Source organism: Adelges cooleyi, unplaced genomic scaffold, assembly GCF_023614345.1.
Source record: "Adelges cooleyi isolate 19-005CV unplaced genomic scaffold, UGA_ACOO_1.1 ACOO_flye_CR_arks_rails_tigmint_CR_PRNA_21, whole genome shotgun sequence".
Classification (NCBI taxonomy): Eukaryota; Metazoa; Arthropoda; class Insecta; order Hemiptera; family Adelgidae; genus Adelges; species Adelges cooleyi.
The window spans coordinates 8,705,404-8,718,794 of NW_026095871.1; the positions used below are offsets into that span (position 1 = coordinate 8,705,404).

At 31.3% G+C, this 13,391-nt stretch overlaps 1 protein-coding gene across 2 annotated transcripts in view; it reads left to right on the forward strand.

Moving 5' to 3' along the window:
• Positions 1-13,391, forward strand: part of LOC126834156 (uncharacterized) — a 33,725-nt gene that overhangs the window by 900 nt on the left and 19,434 nt on the right. The gene's annotated exons all lie outside the window — the stretch shown is intronic.

Genomic DNA, 13,391 nt, shown 5'->3' on the forward strand with positions numbered 1-13,391 from the left:
AATCTGACAATGTGTTTCAATATTCTGTGAACTTTGATGTCAGAGTATCTTGAATGGTTTCGGTCGATCGAGGAGGGCTTATTCCTTATAATTGTACCACTGTAATTATTGACATTAATTTGAACGATTAAACGTCTTCGTTATAGAAAAACGAAGTACTTCGTAAAATACTTTTTTAAACATACACAATCAATGTGTCATTCGTTTTCTTATAATACTATTAGTTCTAAAAGTTTCAAATTTATGAACGATTTTGTGGTTTTAACGGGTCATGAAACATTATATGGCGCGAACTCAATTACAAAGGGATACCTATTTCCGTAACTTTACCTACCCTTATGGCTATAGTTATTTGTCTGTCCAAAGATCAGATGTCATTATTATTATTCGATAAACTGGAAAGCCGGAGTTCATATATTATGGTTTTGTATTTTTCCAAATTCTTTTTAATTCTAATTGTGTAAGTATCCTCTGCATGAACGTCAATTATACGGGGTCACGTCAATGGTCATTGTGGTTAATTGTTAAATGAGTCTCAACTGAAGTGGATAATGCAGAGGGGACCAAGACTCTGTGATGGCGATTTGAAACAATTACAGTTTACAAAATACGACTAGTCTTTTTCAATCGATGTGGGGCGCCACAGACAGTAGTTTCACTTAAAGGAAATGAAAACACATAATAATGGGATATGAAAATGATGTCTTACAAAAAAAAGTATGCCACGGCGAGTGATATGAAAATAAATTATATTATTCTAGTTAACAAGGATTGCTTCTAGGGAAAAACTCATAATAGACATACAGAAAAAAAGACAACAACACATCACAAACATTTACTAAACTGAGAATTAGCGTCCTCTCTTGATGACTACGCCGCGCCTGCCTGTTATCGACCAATCACAATTTTTAACAAAAATGATTCTTTCTTTAAAAAGATAACTAAAATATAAACGGTCCCATTAAGTTTCAAAAGTTAATAGCTCTCTGTATAGTATTTACCCTTTATTACCAGAGGCTAATCACCATTTATGTACTTACTTAGAAAGGTGTCAAAAGACACGCATGATTAGATTAGGGTGTAGTAGGGAGGGGTTTAACAATGAGCAGTAAAATTATTACTTATAAAGACAACACAAATTGAATTTAATACCATTTTTGAAATAAACACGGGTTAAAAACAGGTAGATATAAACTTTTATCATGCGAGTCCTCTATTAAATAAAAAAGTTGTCATTCAAGTAGATTATGTAATATTCATAGAACCAAATATGCTAAGCAAATGTTATCCAGTTAATTTGTGAAAAATACCAACCATAATAAATCTATTTACCTTAAAATAAAGTTTCACTATAAAAAATCGTTGATTATATTTAGTTAATATTAGCATAAACAATTAATAGTATAAAAACAAAAAAATAGATTATATAAACATTAAACTGAAGTCGATATTAATAATGTTAAAAAAATACTGTTTTTCGTTTTACTTGGAAGACTGTTAATGTCACGGTCATAAGGTCAATGACAAGCCAAGTAACAGTTTAGTTTTACTTATTCACTTAAAAACATTGTGCCGTATATTTAAATACGTAAATCATGATTTTTCTATGTTTTATGGAAACATTTAATATAAGTTGTTTAATTATATAATTTTATTTTAAGAACTTTTATCTAAAAATATTTGTTGTTATAAAACTAACAAAAATATTTCTTTGATGTTTATAAAATACTGAATATTTTATAAGGTGTCAATCTGGGACGGATTGGAATCATAACAACCCAGTCGGGCCACAGTTTTAATTTCTTATAAGTTATAACATAGATGTTACATTATAAAGGTTTAATTTAATCGCACGGAATAAACTGAAATAGTTTAAATAATCTTAGAAACTACTAGATATATGTTTCCTATAGGGCAATCTGCTTATTAGCTCAATGTTAATGCTTCCAAAGATCACGATTAACTAAACCGTTTTATAACGGTGAATTGGTATTTTGATCCGATTACTTTTTAGAAAATGGGATTAAACAAACACGGTCTTAATCGGGGAAGTCATGTGATCAACAGTTCCCCCTCATTGGTATTTGGTTCTGTATACAAAAAAAAAACACGGTCTTGGAATTGTGTAAACTACAAGGCGGGTATAGAATAATTAAGATAAAAGATAGTTTTTTCATTCAAGATATATATTTTCATACGGTTCATAAAAAAATTAATATGATAATCAAAATATTTTAACATTTTCCAAGTACATTTTTGAAATATTTAATCTCTGGACAAAAACTATTTTTTAAATGTTAAAAATAATTTTGAAAATATTTTGATTTCATGTATTTACGTAGAAACGCTTTTTTGGTATAAGGGTAAACGATCAAGCTACGCTTTATAAACCGCGTTATTATAATCTGTAGGGAGGCCATTACCCTGAACGGGCACCCGGCATAAAGCCACACAAGAGTTAATACACACTATTTTTTTACCACTTATATGAAGTTACTTACTTTGTACGACTTCTAAGTGCGTGTGCCATGCCGGTGGCGCATAGACGAAAGTGTAATAAAAAATGTATTTAGATGTCTTATAAAACGATGAAAATAATAAAACTAACTATGTTAATAAACTACATTCTACGCAGTATTCTATGGGCCATGCCCGCAGTCTAAAAAAAAACAATCATCTCTCACTAGACTATATATTTTGTTTGTGTACCTATTCATCAGCATCTGGCGTTCGGTTTTATCGGTGGTTGGTAATGACTTTTCATGATGTTTTGTTTTTCGTTGGTCGATTAGAATAAAATACACTCGGAAAACAACAACACAGTGCTTTGTACGGGAAAGGAGGGAAAAATAAATTTAAGTGCTGACCCAAATTATTGTCATTTCACCGCATAATAATCATTCGACGCGCCTATAGAGCTACTTAAAATATTATTTCAAGACCAACGACTGCTACAACTGCTTAGGTAACTTTCCATTAGTAATATAGCAGCTCAGCTGTATTGGCATTGTACGTTTGGTATGCCGGGCACTCGATATCCGTGCGCGTCAGGAGTGTCACGAGTCTAGGTGATACGGTAAACGAGATAACGACCGATAAGCATGTTATTGGCCAGGTTTGAAAACTACCGAGTAAACGGGTTAAGCACACTTGGTTGTAGCTGTAAAACACAAAAAAACAACACACAGTTTCGGCATAAGCGACAAATGGTCAATTAGGAACAAGCAAACATATCAACTCGATCACACCGTTATCCGGTACTATAAAAAAAATATATAATAAGAAAATCAATATAGCGTGGACACAGGTTTTTTATAAAAAAAAATTTTTTTTTTGGTATAACGAAAAATGAATTACAAATTATTATTATTATGGCAAACGACGCGACGCTCGTACAGCTGTTATTGGAGAAACAAAATAAGTATCTCACATATTATGTAAACAATGAACACGCTCTTTCTATTTGCTTAATGTTGTGTTGAGGTTTTATCGAACATATATAAGACGTATGTTTTGAAAATAACTCCAATTCATTTTTTTTAATCTATACAAATTTAGGACATAGATATAATTTTCAACAAAATATTATTCAAATATATTATTATTGCCGTGTGGCTTAAACGAGTACAAACACAAGTAAAACTGGTAAAGTGAACTCTAAGAGTTCTCATTAAATGAGGGCCAAATGATGATGGAGAACATGAAAATTTAACGACTTTTGAATCATATCTTAATGTCAATACTAGTTTAATAACGTATAGAAAGTGGATTAATTTAAATTTGCCTGTTTTTCTCGATCAGGTGGATCCAAGTACCCGGGCTTAGTTTTCTGTGGGGTGGTGATAGCTTTCACCCGTTGCGGATGAGTCACTCGAATGACTTATACTTTTGCGAAACATCAAAACTAGAAACGATTTCTTCTTAGAACCATACTCAACTTGAACACTTTATTCAAGTCTTTATTGCAATGCTTTCAATATTAGAGGTACATCGTTAGGAATCAATATATTTTGAATTTTTCAAATTCCCTAGGTAGCAGATTTTTAAAGAACTAAACGCCGACCAAAACAGTCGCGTCGGAGTCTGGGAGGGTGGTTAAGAACGCTTTCGCCCGTAAGATGAGTCACTCTCGAACCTAACCTAACTCGGTCAATACCAAGGTGACGTCATTTTGGTGGTGGATGATGATTTTTTTCGAAGGGGAACGATTAATAAACAATTTCACCTGTTCGATGTAACCGTATTTTGACTATTTTCTGTAAAACATAATTTGATCATGATAATCCACATATTATGTTTGTACTGTATTGTTTCCATTCGCGTGCATTGTGCTTATGTAAACATGGAAAGTCCGCGAAATTGCCTTGGATGCATTATTATTGGCAAACCGTGTGCGCACATTTTACCATATTATATCGTGCCAACCGGCCGTACGATAGAAAGGAATTAAGTCACGTAAATTCTGTTTGGCTCATATTTATTACTAAGTATCTTTTTTATTTCCAAAATCATTATGACGAGTATCACGTACAGGCGAATAAAACGGACCGCACTCGTCCAGGCCAAACGTATTTCCCCAGTCGATTATCATTGTGCGATATGGCTGTATGTGTACGTGTACTTTAGAAAACATCACGACCCTATTAAAATATTAATATTTATTTTTTTAACTCGAGTCTTAAGAATTCATTTGGACGACCATCTCTTTTGACGCGTACAAAAATAATTTGCGAGACGTGTTACGACATGTACAATAATATTGTACATATTTTATCAATAACAACTGAGATGCAGGACATCCTATTATAGTTCTCTGTCTTATCGAAAAATAAGAATTAACAGAGTCGATGAAAATAACTACTTGCTAGTTGTCTCGGTCAAGCGACCTATATATTTTAGTTTTAAGTTAACATTTTTCCAAAAAGCGAGAATACAATATAATACGGGAAAAGTTCAATTTTTAGTTCATAAATTTTCTGGTATAGATCTAGTTTAAAGAACATTTTAAAATAGCGAGTTGTCTTTTTTTTTCCTAGTAGTTGATTTTATGACTTATGATTTTATTAATAATTATGAAAAAATTGAATTACCATCGTAATTAATAATCATTCTAATTACATAATATTATGGTAAAGAACATTAAATAAAACTGTAATTCTTCTGGCACACCAACAAGTAATGATTTTAAGCTATAGATTATTTATTAGAAACTTTCTAATTTATAGACTAATCATTTGGCCAACCGCCAAACGAACAATGAGGGATGAAATAGTAATCATATAACTTTACTATGTGATACATAATAACGGTTTAAGGTTTCTAAAATCGCACGAGCACTGTTTACAGTCGATGCATAATTTTTTAACATATTTGGACTACTCATAAAAAACATATACTAAAATCTTAAGTCAACAATGTAATACTCATTTGAAATATAGTAACAAAAAAACGTGTGCGTGATATACTGAAAAACAATTTTATTACAAATTTCTTCGCATCAGGTGTTTATGACTAGTTAAAAACAAGATTTTGTGTCATCTATGGAAAGTCATTTAACGGTTGTGTTGCGTGGCTATGCGTTATGCTACTTATTGTATGGTAATACTAAAAAAGCATTTATTTATTTATTTATTTATCTATATTTAAATACGTTTTTTGTCGGATCATAGCAAAAGTAATTAATAATAGAAGGTGTACACACTTAGTTAATGTATTGACATTATGTATGTCAAAGGCAACAATCTTATAATAATTAGTTACAATGAGTATATAAGTTAAATCTAGGGACATTGTTTACATCTTTTTTGAAAAATATCAATATAACATGTTTATATGTTTCAAAACATCAACTATTCATAAAAATTCCTTTTAAGGTCAAAAAGTCATAGCAATAAGTAAATAAATAGGCCATAGACATAATAAATTAGACTTGAACTTTTTTAAACAACTGTTTATAAATAATATAATAATGCTTCATTTTTCAATACATTGTACCTCTCTTTCCCTCTCTATCCAATTTGTTTTACCATACACATTGAAGTAAGAAAGCATTATTTGTTTTGTAAAATACAGGATACCGATTATATTATATGTATACAGTGCAGCCGCTAAATGAATTCCTAATGAAATTCGATGCTGTTAAAAATGTTCTTATTTACGGTAAATGAAAAACGAGATTAGTTTAGAATAGCCGTAAGTAAAACACTTTATAACAATTAATTACTTATTAAAGGAAGAATGTAATTCTGTTTAATATTAATAATATTGACAGTGACCATAATATGGTGATCGCGTCTTAGAAATATTTTAAGGAAGATTGTTTTCACTTGAAAGGAGAAAACATTATCATAATGACTATGATTTTTTTTTGAACGTACGCATAATATTAGTTTTAAAACACATACAACGATAGGCTTTTATTTATTACTTCATTGGCAGGAAATAATAATATAATGGACGTGCGCATATGTGATTAGACACTGGTCCTCGTCAGTCGTCAGTTTTACATCCGGAACACGACGCATGTGTGAACCTTTAAAACTTGCCAAATTCAATTGGTAATGATGTTAGGTTGATGGTAACATACTTGATGCAATCATAATATGTGTCTGCCTAATATCGGGTTTTCACTTGGCTATCATGCACGCTTTGCGTTTACTCCGAGTCTATTTCTCGGTAATTCACCGCCGAAGTGACTGAGGAAATAATTAAATATGTACCTTTATTATAGGTTATTATGTGGTTGGTTTGCTATCGGTTAATAAGTTGGAATTCTACAGGGTGATCAATTAAACGTAAGACTTTTATTTTCTCGAAATATACTCGCCATTTTGTAGTTTTTCGTTTTGGAAAAATTTGTATTTATGTTATTTCGAAATATTATAAAATTATGTTGTTAAACATTATGAAATATGTACAGCTAAATGACAATATTTTAATAATATATTTTTATGAACTGTATTATAAGTATACAATTTTACTTTTTAGTGAAACTTTATCATTTATTCATTTTATTGATCATATATTTTCTCTTGGTCGTTTTAAAAAAATCGCATTTATGATCCGTTCACATTAAAAAAAAATATTTTAATTTTCCAATTAATGTAATCGTGAACAGAATTTAAACGTGGCGGATAAAACTAGAGTACTCGTTTCTTTTTCTTTTTTTTTTTGTGCATATGATTAATTATATTTGGTAATGAGTGAATGTGATCGCCAGGCCGCATAATTAGTAATGATTTTTTTGATCGATAATGGTGAGAAATGAGAACCGACTTTTCAGCGAGTGAAACCAAAGTCATAAATGCATTGATAATGAGGTACAAATAACGATAACGAGGTATGCATGCGAGATATGCATATGGACCGCGTATCAAAAACTTTGTAAAAAAATACAAGCGGTGCATGTTCTAGCCCAATACCCGATATAGTCAGGTTTGACATTCCTTACTACACATTATGTTGGTTTGGTGTAGGTATGCGTGTTTTTGCTACGCACTATTTACGTCTAAAACGTGTTTTTACGGTGTGGCCAGAGCGCATATTACTATAGTAATGATCGGCGTCATCGAACAATTTCACAGAAAAAATAATATCTAAATAATCAATTTCCCGGATATTTTCCGTTCAGTGGTTAATAAGTGTAGGCACTGAGTATTTTATACCTGCGCTTATTAACCGACCCACGGCGCATCGGAGACAACGTCAACGCTGTTCTAAGGGCCCTCGGCCCTGCTGTACAGTAGGTAGGTAGGTGCACGCGCAATACCTGAAATATGTCTAGATAAATAATAAACATGGCGAGAAAGAGAAAATATTTATAAAAATAAGTACAACTTGTTTTAGGTATAAAATATGTATTGCTCTTCTATAGACAAACCGGCGCGACTTGACATACAAGTGAAATATTAAATATGGAATTTTCAATGACACTCGGTTGTGGCCCCGACCAGTTTCAAAGATTCTCTCATGTCAGACTGGTATTTCCCGGTAAGGGAACACTTGCGTAACGGCAACGACTTACTTTTTTCCCCCATTAGCCGCCGTACACTATAGGTTGACTTTTATCTGTAATGTGACATATTTTAGGTATATATTACCTGCCACGTTTGTCAGTGGTAGTTCCCGATGTGACATCATTTACATAACTGTATTAGCTGTTATGTAAATGTTTTAATCCTCACAGTCGACCACGGCTTAACTTCAGACTTGACTTTCGCCGATGTAAAGTCTGTTGGTATCGTTTTATTTAAATTGCGCGCTTTTAAGAGCCATCACTTCTTAATTTAACCCTAATAGAATTTCACCGAATTTAAGCGTTGTATTATGATGAGTTTTATTCGATTTTATTGACTAATCATAGGTCGTGTGCGTTTATTCGTAATAGTTATAAATCCGAGAAAGCTAATTAAATTGTGCATAATTTCACTAGGATACTATTAGCCGCAGGGACCTTGGACTTACTTAATCAGTCATGCCGAAGTTACGGATCTATGCGGTCATTGCCGGCAACCGGATTTCCTATACAGTTATCTCGAAACACTATAAGGAAATGCAGCTTACATTGTACAGTGAATTGCCGGCAAATGACTCATATTGTTACAAGAAAGCAAAAATAGTTCACCGAGAGTAAGACCCATTCATGCTACAATCAGACAAATGGTATTACATACGTTCATCTTGCTTGACCGGTTGTCATCGTTTATTACTCTACTAGTGTGATGTTTTTGTTCTTCGAGATACATTTCAAACAAAAAGCTAAGTTTGGTCGGTCCGGTTCAAGTTCAACGTCACCGCCTTAGGGCCGTTCTCCTCACAGCGCAAGAAACGTGACTCACGTTCCAGTATATTTTGTTTCTCTCTCTCTCTCTCTCTCTCTTTAATTTGTTCCATGGATTCGTATCACTGGCAACCTTTTTCCAAATTATTAACGTTACAGCTCAATAATACAATAAACGTTTTTAATACTTATATTTTATTAATTTTCCTATTAAAAAATCGAATCGTTAAATTCGCCGTGCCGTTGATCGAAAACGATGATGGTGATAATAATGGGCTATTGGATCTTACAGCCGGGTACACGTCGTATATAGGGTGACCGGCGGCAACGGGGAAAGGATGGACTAGTTGTGCCGTTAGAATACCGCGAATATAATATAACTAGTAAGAAAATCGTGCGGCGTTGGTTACGGACAGGAAATAATATGATAATAACGGTATCACGTCTTGTCGTCGGTGTGCGGGTAAAGTTATGGAATCCGAAGACGGTACCGTGGCAATAATATCTAAGGTAGGAAAGAAAGTACAAGGTCAGATGATAGACACAAAACCCGCGTAGGTAAAATATTTATTAAGTAAACGAAAAAACTTGGGTAATCATTCATTTTAAACGAGCTTACTTCTCTTCGGTTTCTGGTATTTAATAATAGTATTATATTGTACGCTCCGGCAAACTTCTGTGAAGACTGTGATCGCGGTCGTGGTCGTATAGTCAAGCGCGTAATTATTTTTTTAAATATCAAATTATCTGGAGGTTATTAGAAACGGTTTTTTTTATAAAATTTAATTTAATTGAGCATAAACAAATTAAATAAATAAAATAAAAATGTGAAATATATTAACACGCAATAATACAATATTGTGATCATGAATCACATATATGGATATATAATACTATAACATATTTTAATATTAATTATTAATGTTTATATAAATTGACAAACCATATAGGTCCGTTATAGAAAGCAAATTATATAATATTATTATTTAAAATACAATCGTTGATTTATACTGCGTTTGAGAAATGTGTAATCTCCCATGATTCCGGTTTAAAAAATTCCAAAGAGACCGGTCATTTAATTATTACTTTGCCAGACAGCTAGTACAAAACCAACGCATGATGTTTACATTAAAAAAAATAATTTATAAGATTTAACCGATAGACTTTTTTTTACAAAAATGTTGTTTGAACGAACACAAAGAACCGACTTGTATAACTACTCTTTTGTTTTACATTGTTATATTTTTTTTAAGTACATAATTTTTTAATGTACATAAAATCAAAATTATTAAAGTTAAATATTGTTGAAAGCTTAGTTTCAAGAGGAAATGAAAAAACTCCCAAGTATAGAACTTAAACTTAACCCCCAAATTCGAACGCAAACGCTATGATATTGTTTTTAAATAAGAACACCAGACTTATGTAAATCATATTAAATGAACTTTTAACGCAACATATTACATATTAAAACAATATATAACATATATCGTAAATTAAAAAAATGGATAGTATATTTTACATTGGTTACATTTATAATTGAAAGAAGTAAATAAATAAAAAAGTTAAACATATATTATATATCCATCACAAAAATGGTCTTGCTAACTTATGACTAACAATAGACTTAGATAACTTATGTGGATTATTCATAACTTAAACACCGTGTGTATCATTAAGTATCTATATTGATAACTACTAATAACATTTCATAGTAATAAAATAACACTCAACATTTTGGCCTCAGGAAATTCTTAATACCTATGCAATTCAGTCATAAGTCATAATATTATAGATAATAACCAGAATAAAATTAAAGTATACCTGCTAAAAATATAATGAGCCATTGTAACAATTATTACGTTATCGGTTAAATATTAGGTTGTTATAGTGGTTTAACCAAGTACAAAATATAGATTTGTTTTCAAAAGTTTGTAGTTAAAATAATATAGTAACTTATCTAAGTACCTAACATAAGAATAGCTATTTCCAATAACAATTTAATTGATATACATAAACGGTTAATGTAAAGTTATATTGTATTATTGATATTTGGTGTCAAGACTTTCCATTTAAATTTTTTATCTGACCCGTACTGGACAGCGTGGGAGCTACTGGAAGCACTTGAATAACTAATGTATTTAAAGACACTTGAAGCCCTTGAATACAAAATAAATTTAGATTTTATAACGCCGTTATGAAGTTTGATAAAGACCAACATGATAAATTATAATAATTTAATTCTATGTCCACTAATTTAATACATTTTTTTAAACATAACAGCAAATCATGTTTATTACTTTACAAATGCTCAAAAAAAATCGATAATGATGGTGTCATACTATTTTTTTTGTTACACTTTTACTCATTTATCTATTTCTGTATTACTCATCATACATTTTTTTTTTTACAATTTTAAAATATTTTTAATTGAAAAACATAAGTGCATTTGCAAGATGTAATTTAAATAACAATTTTATATTTTGCTGACTGTGTGTATATTTATGCATAAACTCACAATTACATTAATACTGTTTATGTTACCACGCTCAAATCTTAATTAAAAATAGTTTTTTTTTTTTTTAATTTATTGTTATACTTTTTGAATGTAAGAATACATTGTTATGTTATATTTTTTAGTAGGCAATATCCAACTAAAAATTTACCAACAATAAGTTAAAGCGAAAAATCGTTAAAGACATTTACAAACGATTAGTAAATGTAATTTAGCTTTGATGCGGTGTATTAGTTTACCATGAGGTAATTTTTTTCCTGTGACAAGACATCATAAATTTATTATACCGATGGACCGACTTCTTCATACGGCAAGTCCATAGATAAGAGATCATACTCGAAATGTAGGTACTTCAAATAAAGCATACCTATATAATATATATTATTTTACCATTTATAGATTACATCGAAGCTTTTTTTTCAAGAGTGATTTTATCATTTTTTAGTTATAATAATTCCTGAAGACCTATGACCTCTCCGAATACACTATGCTACGTCCGCACTACTTTTTAGAAACTTCATAACTAATGAATGTGTGGAAAGTTAAAAAAATTATTTAATTAGTAATTTATAATTATCATAGTTTCATATATGCAGTTTAGATACCCAACCTTTCAAGCCGATAGTACCCAGTCGGACTTGATAGCAAACAACCAATTACATATATTTAAAAGTAACCATAAAATGACTCAAGAAATTATTACTTCCTCTGTTGCAAAGACATTGATTTTGCGCATCAAAACAACCGGCTTGTCTTGCAGCGCTTTTATTCGGCAATGCCGCCTAGACATTTTTTTTTTGTTTGCGGTGTAACAATGCATTGATGTATTGTATTCCATAGACAATTATCTATAGGCGCACACACACACACTATAACAATAATTTTACCGCACAAATCACAATGCAATTTAATTTTCACTTTTTACAATCTAAAATACCTCATCGAACCCATTATTGCTTATAATCAAATAAGTATAACGATGAAAAAAAAAATCAACTTTGTACCTAATGTATGGCACGCTCAACTGTTTTTCTAATGCGAGTAAAAACGCATTAACAGTGAAAGGTCCAAGGTACATACGTAATGATCGTCTTTCGAATTTTCCTCCAGACTTGTAAGACCATAGCAGTGATAATATAGTAGTGCACACAGTAGTAACCGTAGTCCTGTATATTATGTGATAGCTTTATAGTGTTTATGTGGATCATAATTATTTTTCCCCTAAACGTGTATAACCATTAAAATTTGCAGCAGCAGCAACGGTCATTACTGTCAAAAGACATTGACCGCAGCTGGATCTTTCTACTAATCAGCCTTCTGCTCAGCTAATCAGTGGTGAAATCCAGCTCCGAATTGAGCTCGACTTTGACTATACCTATATATTATACACCTCTATCATAATTATTAAATACAACAACAACAACAACAACAAATACATGATGCCTGTGTGACCTATAGTCCGAAAGAATACTTAAGGAAAGAACGCGATGAATAAGAAATCCTCATAATGATATTAATATTGTGTACGGCCCCCAAGGACACCGGTTGGCGATAGCTACGTGATCCAATGTGCTCGAACAAAAACAATTGATACTAAAAACAATGTGCGCTTCCCGTTAGTAATAATATTACATGTGTATGTATAGGAATTGACGCCACAACGCTTAAAACAAAAACAAGTCTAAAATAAAAAACACCTTCTCAGCTGCTTCCCATCGAAGCTGAAAAATCGTCAATATATTAAATTATATTTTTTAGTAGTAAATACCCGATGACTTTTAGTGATTCTTACTCCAGGATTATTGTCGGCGAAAAAAATGTGAAGTTTATTCCATATTTAACGTCATACAGCCGGATACTGCAACAATTTGTTTTTAAAATATTTTTGTGCTTCAATGAAAATTCAATATTCTATTATACCTAATTATTGTCACAATATTTTTTATATTTTCCCATTTCATGTTTTGACTAGAAATGTTAATGACACTTCAGACGTTTCAATAATATTTCCACCTGTAAATCTAATAATTATACATAGAAAAACAAATAATATACTTATTATATTTTCTGTCAACACAGAAAATATTGATACTTCTTTTA